General features: G+C 39.4%; 1 non-coding gene across 1 annotated transcript; it reads left to right on the forward strand.

Moving 5' to 3' along the window:
* The first annotated feature begins 13,572 nt into the window (after nucleotides 1-13,572).
* On the forward strand, nucleotides 13,573-13,757 carry LOC130296145 (U2 spliceosomal RNA). The gene has a single exon (XR_008849136.1). It is a non-coding gene; the product is annotated as a U2 spliceosomal RNA (small nuclear RNA).
* The last annotated feature ends 639 nt before the right edge of the window (nucleotides 13,758-14,396 follow it).

Raw genomic sequence — 14,396 nt, forward strand, 5'->3', positions numbered from 1 at the left:
TGTATGCGCTATATAAATAAATAAAATAAATAAATAAATCTATAACATAGTGATTTTTTGTCTATTTAAATCCAAGGGCCTATTGTGGTCTATGGCGATATTGTGGTAAACTTGTAAGAAAGCTGAACAGCAGTGTCCTGTTAGTAATGTGTATGGGAGACCCTGGTGTGGGTTCAATTCCTCTGTTGATATAGAGGGAGATTTATCAAAACCTGTCCAGAGGAAAAGTTTCTGAGTTGCCCATTGCAACCAATCAGATTGCTTCTTTCATTTTTCAGAGGCCTTTTAAAAAATGAAAGAAGCAATCCAATTGGTTGCTATGGGCAACTGCACAACTCTTCCTCTACACTGGTTTTGATGAATCTCCCCCATAGAGTTCTGTGATTATACTCATATTAGTTTGAACTTTTGTGAACTAGGTCAATTGAATACAACACATTACCTTCTTTTTCAATTAACCTAGTTGCCCATTTATGGTATCCAATCAACCTAGTTTCCACGGTTCAAAGTATCAATTGACCTATATCTGTCAAACCTAATTAAAGAATAATCACACAACTTGAGCTGAACCCAGTAATTGAACCCACACCAGGGTCTCCCATACATATTACTACCAGTACCCTGCTGTTTAGTTTCCTACTTCATTTGACACAGGATCTCCATAGACCACAATGGGCCATTGAATTCAATGGGCAAAAAATCTCAATGTTATAGATCTAGCCCATTCATTCCTATACACCAACAATAGACCATGGAGGCTGACTTCATACTCAGCCTCCAATGGTATTCTGACTCACCAAAATGATAATGTTTAATGGGTTAATTTATTCCTAAATTTCTGTACTTTGCTATTTTGTCTGTAGCTTGATGCATTGGACAAACATTTTAGCAGGAACTGGTGGGTTTGGATAAAACAGTCCCCCATAGGGCTACTGTAAGTGGTCCCCAAAATTTTTTGTGACACCCCTATGTCCATTTAATATATTGTTCAAGAGGATTACATTTTTTTATTGTATACAATTTTTTATCTTTTTGTATTCATTTTTAGAAACGAAAAGCTCTTCTGGAAAGACTAAGAAAAAAGGCAGAACTACATGGCGAGCTACATGAGCACTCTTTCCAAAACGATCCAGAGTGGCCAAGCATTAATGACATCCCAGGTGACATTGTTACATAGTTACATAGTTACATAGTTAGTACGGTCGAAAAAAAGACATATGTCCATCAAGTTCAACCAGGGAATTAAGGGGTAGGGGTGTGGCGCGATATTGGGGAAGGGATGGGATTTTATATTTCTTCATAAGCATTAATGTTATTTTGTTCCAGGAATGTATCTAATCCTGTTTTAAAGCTCTTAATTGTTCCTGCTGTGACCAGTTCCTGAGGTAGACCGTTCCATAAATTCACAGTCCTCACGGTAAAGAAGGCGTGTCGCCCCTTGAGACTAAACTTTTTCTTCTCCAGATGGAGGGAGTGCCCCCTCGTCCTTTGGGGGGTTTAACCTGGAACAGTTTTTCTCCATATTTTTTGTATGGGCCATTAATATACTTATATACGTTTATCATATCCCCCCTTAAACGTCTCTTCTCAAGACTAAACAATTGTAACTCCTTTAATCGCTCCTCATAGCTAAGATGATCCATGCCCCATATTAGTTTAGTCGCGCGTCTCTGCACCCTTTCCAACTCCGCAGTGTCCCTTTTATGGACAGGTGCCCAAAACTGAACAGCATATTCCAGGTGAGGCCGTACCAATGCTTTATAAAGGGGGAGTATTATGTCCCTGTCCCTTGAGTCCATGCCTCTTTTGATACATGACAATATCCTGCCGGCTTTGGAAGCAGCAGCCTGACATTGCATGCTATTCTGTAGTCTGTGATCTACAAGTACACCCAGATCCTTCTCTACCAGTGACTCTGCCAGTTTAATCCCCCCTAAGACATACGACGCATGCAGGTTATTAGTACCCAGATGCATAACTTTACATTTATCCACATTGAACCACATTGAACTATAATGATCCAAGAATTGGGAATACACATTGGTGCAAGTGCCAAAATTGCAAAATTATGCCAACAAGAGATGAGAGCATCTGCTGCCAGGAGGAGGATATTCTTAATCCCCACTTTGATAAAGGACTAACTTGTATTCTACAACACGAGGAGTTAGTCAACTTGAGATTTAAAGAAAAAAGTTCAGTGGATGGATAAGTGCCAAAGAATTGTTAAAAAATCGCAATAGGTAATAATATTGTATTGTATATACATTTTTATATCTTTTTTAGAAACATTTTTTTTTTATGTTTTTAAATATTACACTCTTTTTTTGACCTTTTCATAAAACTTGAAAAATAAAAAATGTGCATATCAGCATTTCTCTGTGTTTACATGAACATAATTGCAGTTGCTATTACAATTCATTTTATTTTTTATTTATTTTTTTGTGTGCAAATAATTTACCAATCTCAAAGTACATTTACACAAACTTTAGCGTATACGGCTGGGGGAGATAAAACCGGGGGATCACGTATCCCTGCAATATGCAACCATATGTTAATTCCTTTCTATGAGCCGACCGGAGTGAAATGCCGATTATGGTTGGCTCATTTTTGCCCTGTATGCGCTTTTTCCACAGACCTAAAGCCATAGTCGACCATGGTTTTACTTTACCTTTTTAGGTACGGTTGAAAGTGCATACGGGACAAAAATGAGCCAACCTCACTGAGGATCACTCCGGTCGGCTCATTGAAATGATTTACCATACGGCAGGGATACGGTAGCACATGGTTTTAGCTCCACCACAGCCTTATGAACTCATGTAAGTGTAACAACATGATGTAGGTCTTTATAAGTCTTCCCCCACGATTGTGAAATTTGAATCTAAATCCACATATCTGTAAATTATTCATAATTTTTACACTATTTTAATCTTATTTTATTTGTAGGGTTATTCGCAAGTCCGCTTATAGATCCTACTCTTGTTTTGCGCATGGAATCCTTGGGCCTAAACGACGAAAGCCAATACCATCATGTGTCGTCAATTTTATTAGGTCTGAATTTCCAGATCCTGACGGGCAATATATTGGATTCCACTGGCCTGATGAATACCCAGCAAGTGACATGGCTGCTGATGTTTGATTCACTATGACACTTACTTTCTGCACTTTTCATGTTACTACAGTTTTACATTGCACTTTTTTTTATGTTTATTTATCTTGTTATTTATATTATATTAATTAGTTATTTAAATTTTTATGGTGGTTATTTTATTTTGTCTATTTTAATCTGTCTACACCAGTCATTTCTCAAACGTGGTCCCTCGGCACACTGCTATTCCATTTGACACTTCCCATTGTTGGAGTTTATTTTTCCGTTAATTTTTTTATTTTTTTATTTCCAGCCCTGGCATGCTCGCTGATGACTGATGGCGCAGGGTGGAAGGGAAGCTTGCGTGCGAACTGCGCACAGTGTCCCACTCCCCCTTGCGGCCCAGTGAGGCAAAAATGGAGCCATGGTGAAGAAGCTGTAATACCTGCGGTGCCACCGTCACTGCGGTGTCACCCAGGTCCACCCTCTACCCACCCCAACTGTCAACCCCCCCGTCCACACCCGTGTCACCATGTTCATCCTCCTGTCCTCACTGTAACACATGTTCCCCCTCCCCATCAATCATGTCTACCCCCTATTCACATCTGTCACCCATGTACACTCCTCTACACCCCTGTTACCCAATTACACTCCTCTGTTACCCATGTACACTCCTCTACACCCCTCTATAAACCATGTACACTCCTCTACACCCCTCTATAAACCATGTACACTCCTCTACACCCCTCTATAAACCATGTACACTCCTCTACACCCCTCTGTCACCCATGTACACTCCTCTACACCCCTGTTACCCAATTACACTCCTCTGTTACCCATGTACACTCATCTACACCCCTCTATAAACCATATACACTCCTCTACACCCCTCTGTCACCCATGTACACCCCTCTGTTACCCATGTACACTCATCTACACCCCTCTGTTGCCCACGTAAAATAATTGCGGATCCTAATGTGTTTGTTTTGCATGTTTAACAGTGAAGAATTGTGTGTGGAATAAATAGTCAAGATGGCAACAATTCAAAGTAGAGAAGATATTATTTGTCAGTTGCTATATAAAGCAGAAATTTAAAATACATACCAACTGAAAAATAGATAATCCATACTCCTTGTAGCTCGGCCAGCTGCAGCACCTGGCGTATGAGATAACCCCCGGTTTTCTATAAAATTTTACCTTGTTTAAAGGTAGTCTTATATGGCATATAAAAAAAATATTAATTCCTTAGAAACTGAATATTTTTGATTTACGTTTTTTTTTTAACAATTGATGATTAAAATTTATTTTCTGTAATGAAAACATTTCACAAAAACAAGTAGTAATAATATTTTTTAATAAACAACACTATAATAATAAACCATTAATAAAAAAAAGTATTTTTTACTCATGAAAATATACATGAATATGCATGTTAAACAATATAGCACATAAACAAGTATATAGCACATAACAAACAAGTAAAAAATTTAAATCTTGAGTGGTGTTTTTCAACCATTGATTGTTTGTCTGGTTTTTCAATTGGTGCTATATTAGAAGGCATTGTTGACCGGCGAGAGGTCCAGTCTATGGAAATGTTTCCATCGGCAAGTCCCATTACATCCTGCATGATTTTCGAGACAAATTCCTGAGTGGTTGGCTCATACACTGATCGTACAAACCACTCTTTCCGGGCTTTTGAATAGGCAAGATTGTACCTCGGTGTGCCTAAAGGTCCGCTAGTTTCAGTCTCTCTTGTAACAACTGCTTGCACTCTATTCACATTATAATTATGGTCAAGAGCAGCAAGCTGTGTTCGAGCATACACCCCGTCTGTACTAAAATGAAGTCTTTTAGGCCTGTATTTTGTTAGTGAACTATGAAACACTTCCAGATCTCCAGTGTGACAAAAGTTGCTAAGATGTCTAAGGTCTTTTTGTAGTCTTGTATCCATGACAATTTTTCCAAGTTCAACATAACAGGCACTTTGTTTTTTTAACCATTTTCGGGTGGACTGAATGTCCTCAGGGAGTTGGTCATGATGACAAGATGATTCCTGACCATTATCATCCTTCCAAAAATGAACATTGGTGACATGGTACAAGACAGAGTTCCATCTGTTTACAAGTTCATCTGGATTGCATTCACAAGTATTAGAACTCCACCATAAATGATTTTTAATTGGTCCTATCCATTCTGCTAAATCTTGGCAGTTTTTTGTTTTTTTTGCTGACGGCAAGTAGCTTTTTTCCAATAGATTTAGCTAAGTGCCAGACATCAAACTGGTGACCAATTGTTTTATATTCCTCACGCAGCATTTTTCTGATGGATACGTGCCGGTCAGTGCAAATGATGTCTATGTCCACTTTATTTTGCAGTAGAAATTCCATGGCATTCTTGCACGCAATTTTTTCAAGGGCAACAGAGGATAAACCAATATTTGTTGAATGTTGAAATTCTATATTTTGTTAGTTTCTACATCCATCAATGTGTATATACAATATTTTGCACTGTGCCCAGGTGAATCACATTGTCCATCTCCAGCAACACATACTGCATGTTGTGATATTTTTTCCATTTCTAATTTTTGATTAATTGTCCAAGAATTTTCAATTGCAGGAAATATATATATTTTTTGGATACGGTAGTAAGTAGCCTGGCTAATTCCCAAAATATTAAATATTTTTAGGAACTGTTGGATTTGGATGTAAGTGTTTCCACTAGTAATGATAGCAGTAGCTAACTGTAAATTTCCAATTGGTTTCTTTCCCAATCGGGGCTGGCTCTGCCATATGCGTTTTAAATGTTTGGCCTCGCATTCAGCAAAGACTGAAATATATGATCCCTTTGTTTTTTTATACACTCTTAGTATTTTTTTGTTGCAGGGTGGATTAGAGGTACAAGGCATCTTGTATAGTAATGTGTCCAAACAGCTTTCATAAACTATGAATTTTCTTTCTTCATGATGTGGTACATTTACATTTACAAATTTTTCACTCAGCACATGCTGACTGTCCTCTTCTTCGTAGTCTTCATCATCTGAATGAACTGAGTCTCCCTCATCATTACTTGAACTACTTTCATTTGTTGAGACTGGAGTTGTGATTGTTGATAAACTTTTATCTACTTCTAAAACAGATATAGGGGCATGCAGAGTAGATTCCTCCACAATAACAGTGACTTCAGGGTCTTCAGTAGGTTGTATAGGTGAAATTGTCAATTCGGATAAAAGCGTGGCAGGTAGTAGTTCGTGTCTAGCTCTACAACTTTCTTGAAACTCAGGTACACTGTTAAGAGTTGCTGATCCAGTTGGTCCTATATTTTTTTTCGGAGTCGAAAATATTACACTGGCACCTTGCAATGGCTCCGAAGGCAGGTTTCCAAATACCAAGCTTTGTCTTGATTTTTTTTTTCTCAAGTTTTTTTTTTAACCAGTCTTCTGCATTGTATTTTTATAGAGAAAGTTGTAGGTTTTACTTGTATACACTGATTTCCGGTTCCCCAATTCCTGTCAAATATAGTTGCTGCTTCCTTTTTCGTTATCTCTGAGGCTTGTGGCTCCGTTTCAGTTGGGTTAACATGAGGTACAATATTTCGGCAGGTTGGGCACATTTCCCCTGGCTTTAAACCATTGGTTGAAGCTACGTCTTCATCCAATCTTTTCCTCTTTTGAGGATTCAGGATTTCAGCCTCAACTGCCTCGGCAGCTTGAACTTGTATATCCCGTGTAGGGAAAATACTAGGAACGGCAAAGGGGGTGAGCCTCTGTTTTCCTGTATTTGGATTAAAGGTGTAGTCAGTAGTTTTAAAATGGGCTGAGCAGAGCCGATAATTGTTCGTTTTAGAGAGATGAATGTGGTCAACCAGTTCATCAATTTTGGGAAACTCTTGATCTGTAGCCAATAGCCATGCCATGATACGATCCCTCTCTCTTGGGAAGGAATGCATGATGATATTATGGTCGCCTTTTACGCTCCTTGACTTGCAACCGTTGACAATGCAGCCCGGCATTTTCTAAAGAAGAAAATTGAATAATGGATTTTAAAATAAATACTAAATATGTCTATATAAAAAAATTAAAATTACATTATGTTTCTATTTTCTAGGAGAACATTTGAAAAATAATATTTATTGAAAAAGCACCATTCAAATAATAAATACAAGATTAATATGTTAGTTCACTAGTACAGTAATGTAACTCCTTCCAAAATTTTACAAAGCTTTCTAACTAATGTAAATTTTTTTACTTGGCCTGTACTTATTACTGTTTATCCAAAATATGGTTACTCCGGTTGTTGCAAAACTTCCTTGGCTGTCATGTATGTGTACCCTCTGTATGTCTGAGATTGCTGGGAGTTTTACTTTTGCAACAGCTTGTGGCACACTGATTGTGAAACACTGCTTTAGTGTGTCCTGTTTTAACTCAAATATTTTTACAAGATGAACACAAATCTTTTCAAATTATTATCGTTTGAGTTGAATCATGGCTTGTGTTTCTTTTGAGCCTTTGTGATAGTGCGGGAGCATTACATTATCGAACTGAGGCATAAGATAGTATCCACTATAATCTAAGAATGGTGCAGAATCACGTGGAATAAAATAGTGTCCATTAGTGGAAGATGTTCCCTATTGTGAATAGAGGCTAAAAAAATCTTTATAAATTATAGAGTAGTGTCATGTACTAAATGAAGATTGTAATTAACTATAAAACCCTTAAATACAGTAGAATATCTGAGAGCCTTTTAGTAATCTACTAAAACCACCCCCCATATGATTTTAACCACTGTGCCATATTATTTCACCTTGATCCGCCACTATGTCTACTTCTAATTTTCACCCTACTATTTCATTGCCCCTTTATTACCTCTGTGTGGCATGAAGAGGAAATACATTTATGTATCTAAAGGTTGTTGGGTTGCCCAAAGCAATCAATCATATAGCTTTTTTGATGAAAGAAGCGATCTGAACGGTTGCCATGGGACACTCTTCAGCTTCACATCAGGACAAGTTGTTCTAAAATCACCCACACTATATTTATGTATTACATAACTTTATGTAAAATTTTTATGCAAACCTAAAAAGTGGCTCTGATAAGTAGTAGACAATAAAGCAAAAGAAAAGAGCTGTTGATGAGTCTTCTGAAAAAAATCAAAAAAGGATAATGTCACATTGACACACAGAACTAAACATCATTTTATTACTTAGATTTTTGATCTATGTTGCCCAGCTTTTAAAAAATTTAACACATAGACACCATAGGTGAACTAAGCCTAAATAGACAAAATTTATAACACAACAAATGACAACTTATCACAAGTTAACCCTACTAATCGCTTTTGAAAATGGGGATGTGGCTTCCATAAATGTGTGTAGCCTAGGACTGCACACACCAATACCAAAATATTATACACATAGTAGTGCACGCAATTACGAAGCCATTACCGTCTCACTTGAGAACTGAGAGCACGCTCCACTGATCACAACATCACCGCTGTCCAGCCAAATCGTGGCATTGGTCCCTGAACCTAGTCCAATAACACCACCATCTGCATTTTCCAGCAAGAGGCACATACTGGCAAACCTTCATTCCGCTTGAAACTTGGTTAATATTGTAACAGCACTGCAAGGGTAAAAGAGTTCCACAGCGGAGGACTCAAGTAAAGCAGTGCGCCCCTGAATAACTCAGTACTCACCCCCACCCCACTAAATATCACTCATACAGCAGGGCTGTGACGACAGGGTATATTGGGCAGAAAATAGAGGGACTCCAGCACAGCTACTAAACTCATTTTAACGTTTTATTTAGACTACATTGGCACAGTGACGTCCGTGCGAGCTACATGTAATGCTAAGACATTGATTATAACAAAAAATTTTTTTTATGTACATTTAGTTTATATTACATAATACAATTATGTATGTATTATTAAATGCCAACCTGTATAGCTGTTCTGTAGAGTAGTCGACAATAAACACAAATAAGATAGCTGTAGATGAGTCTTCTGAAAAATGAAAAGGAAAATGTCACTTTGACATACAGACCAATACATCATTTTCCTAATTATGGTTTTGATCTATGTATCACAACTTGTTCCAAATTGAATGCATAGACACCTTATGGTGAACATTAGAGATGAGCGAACTTACAGTAAATTCGATTCGTCACAAACTTCTCGGCTCGGCAGTTGATGACTTTTCCTGCGTAAATTAGTTCAGCCTTCAGGTGCTCCGGTGGGCTGGAAAAGGTGGATACAGTCCTAGGAAAGAGTCTCCTAGGACTGTATCCACCTTTTCCAGACCACTGGAGCACCTGAAAGCTGAACTAATTTATGCAGGAAAAGTCATCAACTGCCGAGCCGAGAAGTTTGTGACGAATCGAATTTACTATAAGTTCGCTCATCTCTAGTGAACATAGGTTAAAGCATAAATATTGACACAATTGACGCCACAACAGATGACCACTTATTATAAGTAGTATAGCATCTGGTGTCCATTTTTTCAAGACAGTGGACAGGGTAACGAATAAAGATGTGTTACCCTGTCAGGTGCCCTCTCAGATGTCCAACCATCCTGCCTCAAAATTGATGTCCTGCAAAGTTTCCCTCTGGCGTGATTTGCGGGTAAAATCATGCAAGAACTGATACCAATCTTTTCTTTTTGACAGTTCACATTCATCAATCTAAATTTAACCTCCTGAGCGGTATTCCCGAGCGTGACTCGGTGTTAATTTTCCCTGCCAGAATCGGTAACGCTCGGGGTAGAATTACAGAGTTCCTGGCCGGGCTGCACGATATATCGCAAAAGCAATGCGATATAGCGATGCGGCCCCCTGGGAAAACTTGCGATTATCTGCTCTGGTTGGCTCGCGTTGCGGGGGTCGGCCAGAGCAGGTAAAGAAAAATACTAAAAGTCAGTGTTTCCCTACCAGGGGGCCTCCAGCTGTTGCAAAACTACAACTCTCAGCATGCCCGAACAGCCAAAGGCTGTCCGGGCATGCTGGGAGTAGTAGTTTCACAACAGCTGGAGGTACCCTGTCAGAAAAACACTGAGCTAAATGTAAAAGGAAAAAGTAGTAAAATAAAAAAACCTTTTGCTCACCTAGTCCCGGTCCCTGAAGATGTCGTTCCCCTCCGTGCGCTCTGGTCCCTGCTCTATTCATCTTACAGGACCTTTCACTTTTCAGCCAATCACAGGCCGCAGTGGTGTAAAGCCTGTGATTGGCTGAAGGGGAAAGGGCTTGTTCTGCAGCAAATACACTAGGTTTGAAAACTGCCCGGCAAACCCAGTGTATCCTGCTGCAGAACAAGGTGACAAGGGGGGGATAGGAAGAATGTGACAAAGGGGGGAATGTGACAGAGGGGGGGATGTGACAAGGGGGGGGGGGGAATGTGACATGAAGGGGGGGGGGGAAACGTGACAGGGGGAATGTGACAAGGGGGGGGGGAATGTGACAAGAGGGGGGAATGTGACAGGAGAGGGGGAATGTGACAAGGGGGGGGGAATGTGACAAGAGGGGGGAATGTGACAGGGGAGGGGGAATGTGACATGAAGGGGGGGATGTGACAAGGGGGGATTTGACAGGGGGAGGGGAATGTAACATGAAGGGGGAGAATGTGACAAGGGGGGGGGAATGTGACAAGGGGGGGAATGTGACAGGGGGGGAATGTGACAGGGGGGGATGTGACAAGGGGGGGAATGTGACAAGGGGGGAATGTGACAAGGGGGGAAGAATGTGACGGGGGGATGTGACAAGGGAGAGGGGGAATGTGACAAGGGAGGGGGAATGTGATGGGGGAGATGTGAAATGGGCGGGGGGAAGATGTGAGATTCAGTGCAAAAAATTGTACCGCTTTTGGTACAAATTTCCAGAAAGAATCATACCACCAGGGAGGTTAATGCCAGATGGGTGGACATGATGGAGGGCTTATGACAGGGTAACACAACTTTCTGCTTTCACCTGTCCGTTGGCAAGAAACAATGGACGCATGAGTCAATACAATTTATGCCAAGTTTTCATAAGTTATTCAATCAGTTGTGTCAATATTTAGGGTGAGACCACCTATGCAGGATACCTGATATATGTGAACCACACCATATAGCGCCACCTCTACCCTGTTAATATGTATTTTGAATACCATGTTACACAATTAAATTATTATGTTTTATTTTCAGATTCATTAATTGTGAGGAATACAATTTTGCATTCTGTTGCCTATGTAGCTGGCTCTCCTTTATTTTGGTATAAAAACAATAAAATGGAGGGGAGTGCTTATTTCTCTAAAATTTTATAATTTTTTTTTTATTAATTTATATTATACGGTTTAGTAATGGAACCAATCATATAGATGTAGTCCATTACAAACGCAGGGATTAGCGTTTGTGCCAAAAAATAAATAACCAGGAAGCGGTAACCTCCAATTATTACCAAGTTCACAATCTAAAACGAGGGTACCGGGAAGAGCCGGTACCAACAGGCCCAGAGCGTCCAAAATGGTGATCCTGGGCCTAGTTGTTAACAGGCTGGTGTTTTTTAGTCTGGGGAGGGCCAGTAACAATGGTCCTCGTCCACTCTGGTAATGTCAGGCTCTTGCTGTTTGTTTGCTATCTGGCAGAGACTGAAAAAATGGTGACACACACGTTGTTTGTCAAAAATAATTACCAAGATGGGAAAAAAAAAAAAAACGTGTGCAGTTCACCATATTTTCATTCTCAGCCAGATACCAACCAAACAGCAACAGCCTGACGTTACCAGGGTGGGTGAGGACCATTGTTACTGGCCCTCCCCAGCCTAAATACTGCCAGCCTGTTACCACCTAGGCCCAGGAGCGCCATTTTTGATTCTCCAGCCCTGTTGGTACCGGCTCTTCCTAGCACCCCTGTGGCGGTGGGTAACAGGGTAATAATGGGGGGGGGATAGCGCTAGCTGGTTTTGGCGCTAAAGCTAAGCCCTGACTTAGTAATGGATTCTGTCTACAAGACAGTTTCCACTACTAAGCCTTATAATGTAAATTTATTACACAAAAATAAAAAATTACAACACGTTTTATAAAAATTTTATTGAAAGAAGCACTACCACACAAGCTGTCAAAATATTTTTTTGAATTTACAACAAAATAAACGTAGTCCATCAGACAGAGTTGTAGCCCTTCACACGTATCTGAAATAAAAACTAAAAAAAAAGTTACTACATGCATGGCACTCACCCCTGTGGAGAACGTTTTTTTAATGTGGATGCTCCAACTTTTGATAAAAAACAACCCCCATTTCCTGTGTGGGAATGATGGGAGTTGTAATTTAAAAAACATGTTGAGCCTAAAGATTTGCAACAGCAGAAGGCAACCCTTATCATGGGAGTTGTTGTTTAGAAACAGTTATTCATGTGTCTACTAAAATTACTGATGATGAATATAATGAAGTATATGTTTATTGGTCTCAAGAATGTTTTTATCATGTCAGTAAGCAATACATACACACACACATATATATATCTCTATGTATATATATATATATATATATGGGTATATATATATGGGTGTGTATGTGTTAGCACACTTTTTAAGGATAGTTACTGGTCATATTTTATCCGTTTTAATACAGGTTTTTTTATGAGGAGGAATAGGTGGTTTAAAACTGTTTTAAGCTGTCCTTATGCTTTTAATCTTCCCCAACAATACAAGATTTTAGAGAAAATTTTCAACCTGTACAACTTTAACGGAAAAAGTATGAATGAAATAACTAATAGCAAAAAACTGTTAAAATATATTAAAGAAAGTGGTTTTATTGCCCATGTGAATAATTTTAATGGAGAGAAATGCAGGAAAATATGGAAAATGGCAAATATGATTTATATTTTTAATTCACAGAAAGATCTGGCCTGGAGCTGCATACACGAGTGTCTTCCATGCCGGGCATTCCAGCACCGAAGAAGGATGGCCAACACTGCAGTATGCCCGAGGGAGGGCTGCCAGGAACCCGAGACCGTGTACCACCTTTTCTGGACTTGTTTTTATGCAAAAAGGATATGGACTAAAATACTCCCTCTGGTGAAGAAGATAACAGAAATAAAGGACTTAAACTCTGCAGCTGTTTTTTATGGATGTCTGGAATGCCCAATACGGACTCAAGAGATAATGGCATGGAAGATCATAAACTGTGTTAAAGCAGCTCTATGGAATGCCAGAAACATTTTACTTTTTAAACATGAGATTTTATCTGTGAATGATGTGTTAGCTCTTTGTTTTAGTGATATGTACCAGTACTTTTTATTAGACAAGAAATATTATCCTTTATTAGCTAGAAAATTGTATTTTTATGAATGGAACGCCCTTTTGTAAAGCCACCAAGTGCCCATTTTAAGTGTATTATGATTGTATTTATGTGAACTTTTATTGTTATATGTGATTTTATTATCAAAATTTGTTTTTATTGAAAAAATTATATTTAAAAATCGTAATGCACTTTGTAAAATTTTATGAATTCTAAATAAAAAGATACCCCTCAGGGGTAGCCAAGTAAAAAAAAATCTGTTCTTATCAGTTTAATATCTGATACGTCCCCTATCTGGGGACCATATATTAAATGGATTTTTGAGAACGGGGGCCGATTTCGAAGCTTGCTTCCGTCGCCCTATGCATTGACCCGATATGGAAGTATCTTCGGGTACAGTGCACCACCCCCTTACAGGGTTAAAAAGAAAGATTCCTACTTTCATTGCTACCTGCTTGCTGGCTAGCCAGCTAGCCAGCCCTGTGGGCCTTGCTGCTGCTGCAGCCAAAAAACAAAAGGTGGTGCTGCTGCTGCTGCTTCTGCTTCTGCTTGTGTCTGGCCGCTGTTGGAGCGTCCAGGCACAGGACTTCTGCTGCTGCTGACTAAATGGCCTCCTTAATTGGATCATCTGAGCAGCCAGCACACCTGTGCAGGTAGGTAGGGCATGACATGATAGGCAGCTGCCTTATAGCGGGTGGGTGCTGAATGTTCCTAATTGACAAAATAAGATTAATGCTTATGAAGAAATATAAAATCTCATCCCTTCCCCAATATCGCGCCACACCCCTACCCCTTAATTCCCTGGTTGAACTTGATGGACATATGTCTTTTTTCGACCGTACTAGCTATGTAACTATGTAACTATGTAACATAACACTGGGGGTCTCCTGGCTGTTCACACAGGTGTGTCATTGCTGTACATTGACCATGCATTGCTTCTGTGGTATTGCAAAGGCAAAGACAAATGCTTCCAGCCATCCATTGCACTAATGGATTGGTCATCAGCTGGCTGTTTATGTCCCGCATCAATATAGACCAAAGTACAGAG

This window comes from Hyla sarda, chromosome 11, assembly GCF_029499605.1.
Source record: "Hyla sarda isolate aHylSar1 chromosome 11, aHylSar1.hap1, whole genome shotgun sequence".
Classification (NCBI taxonomy): domain Eukaryota; kingdom Metazoa; phylum Chordata; class Amphibia; order Anura; family Hylidae; genus Hyla; species Hyla sarda.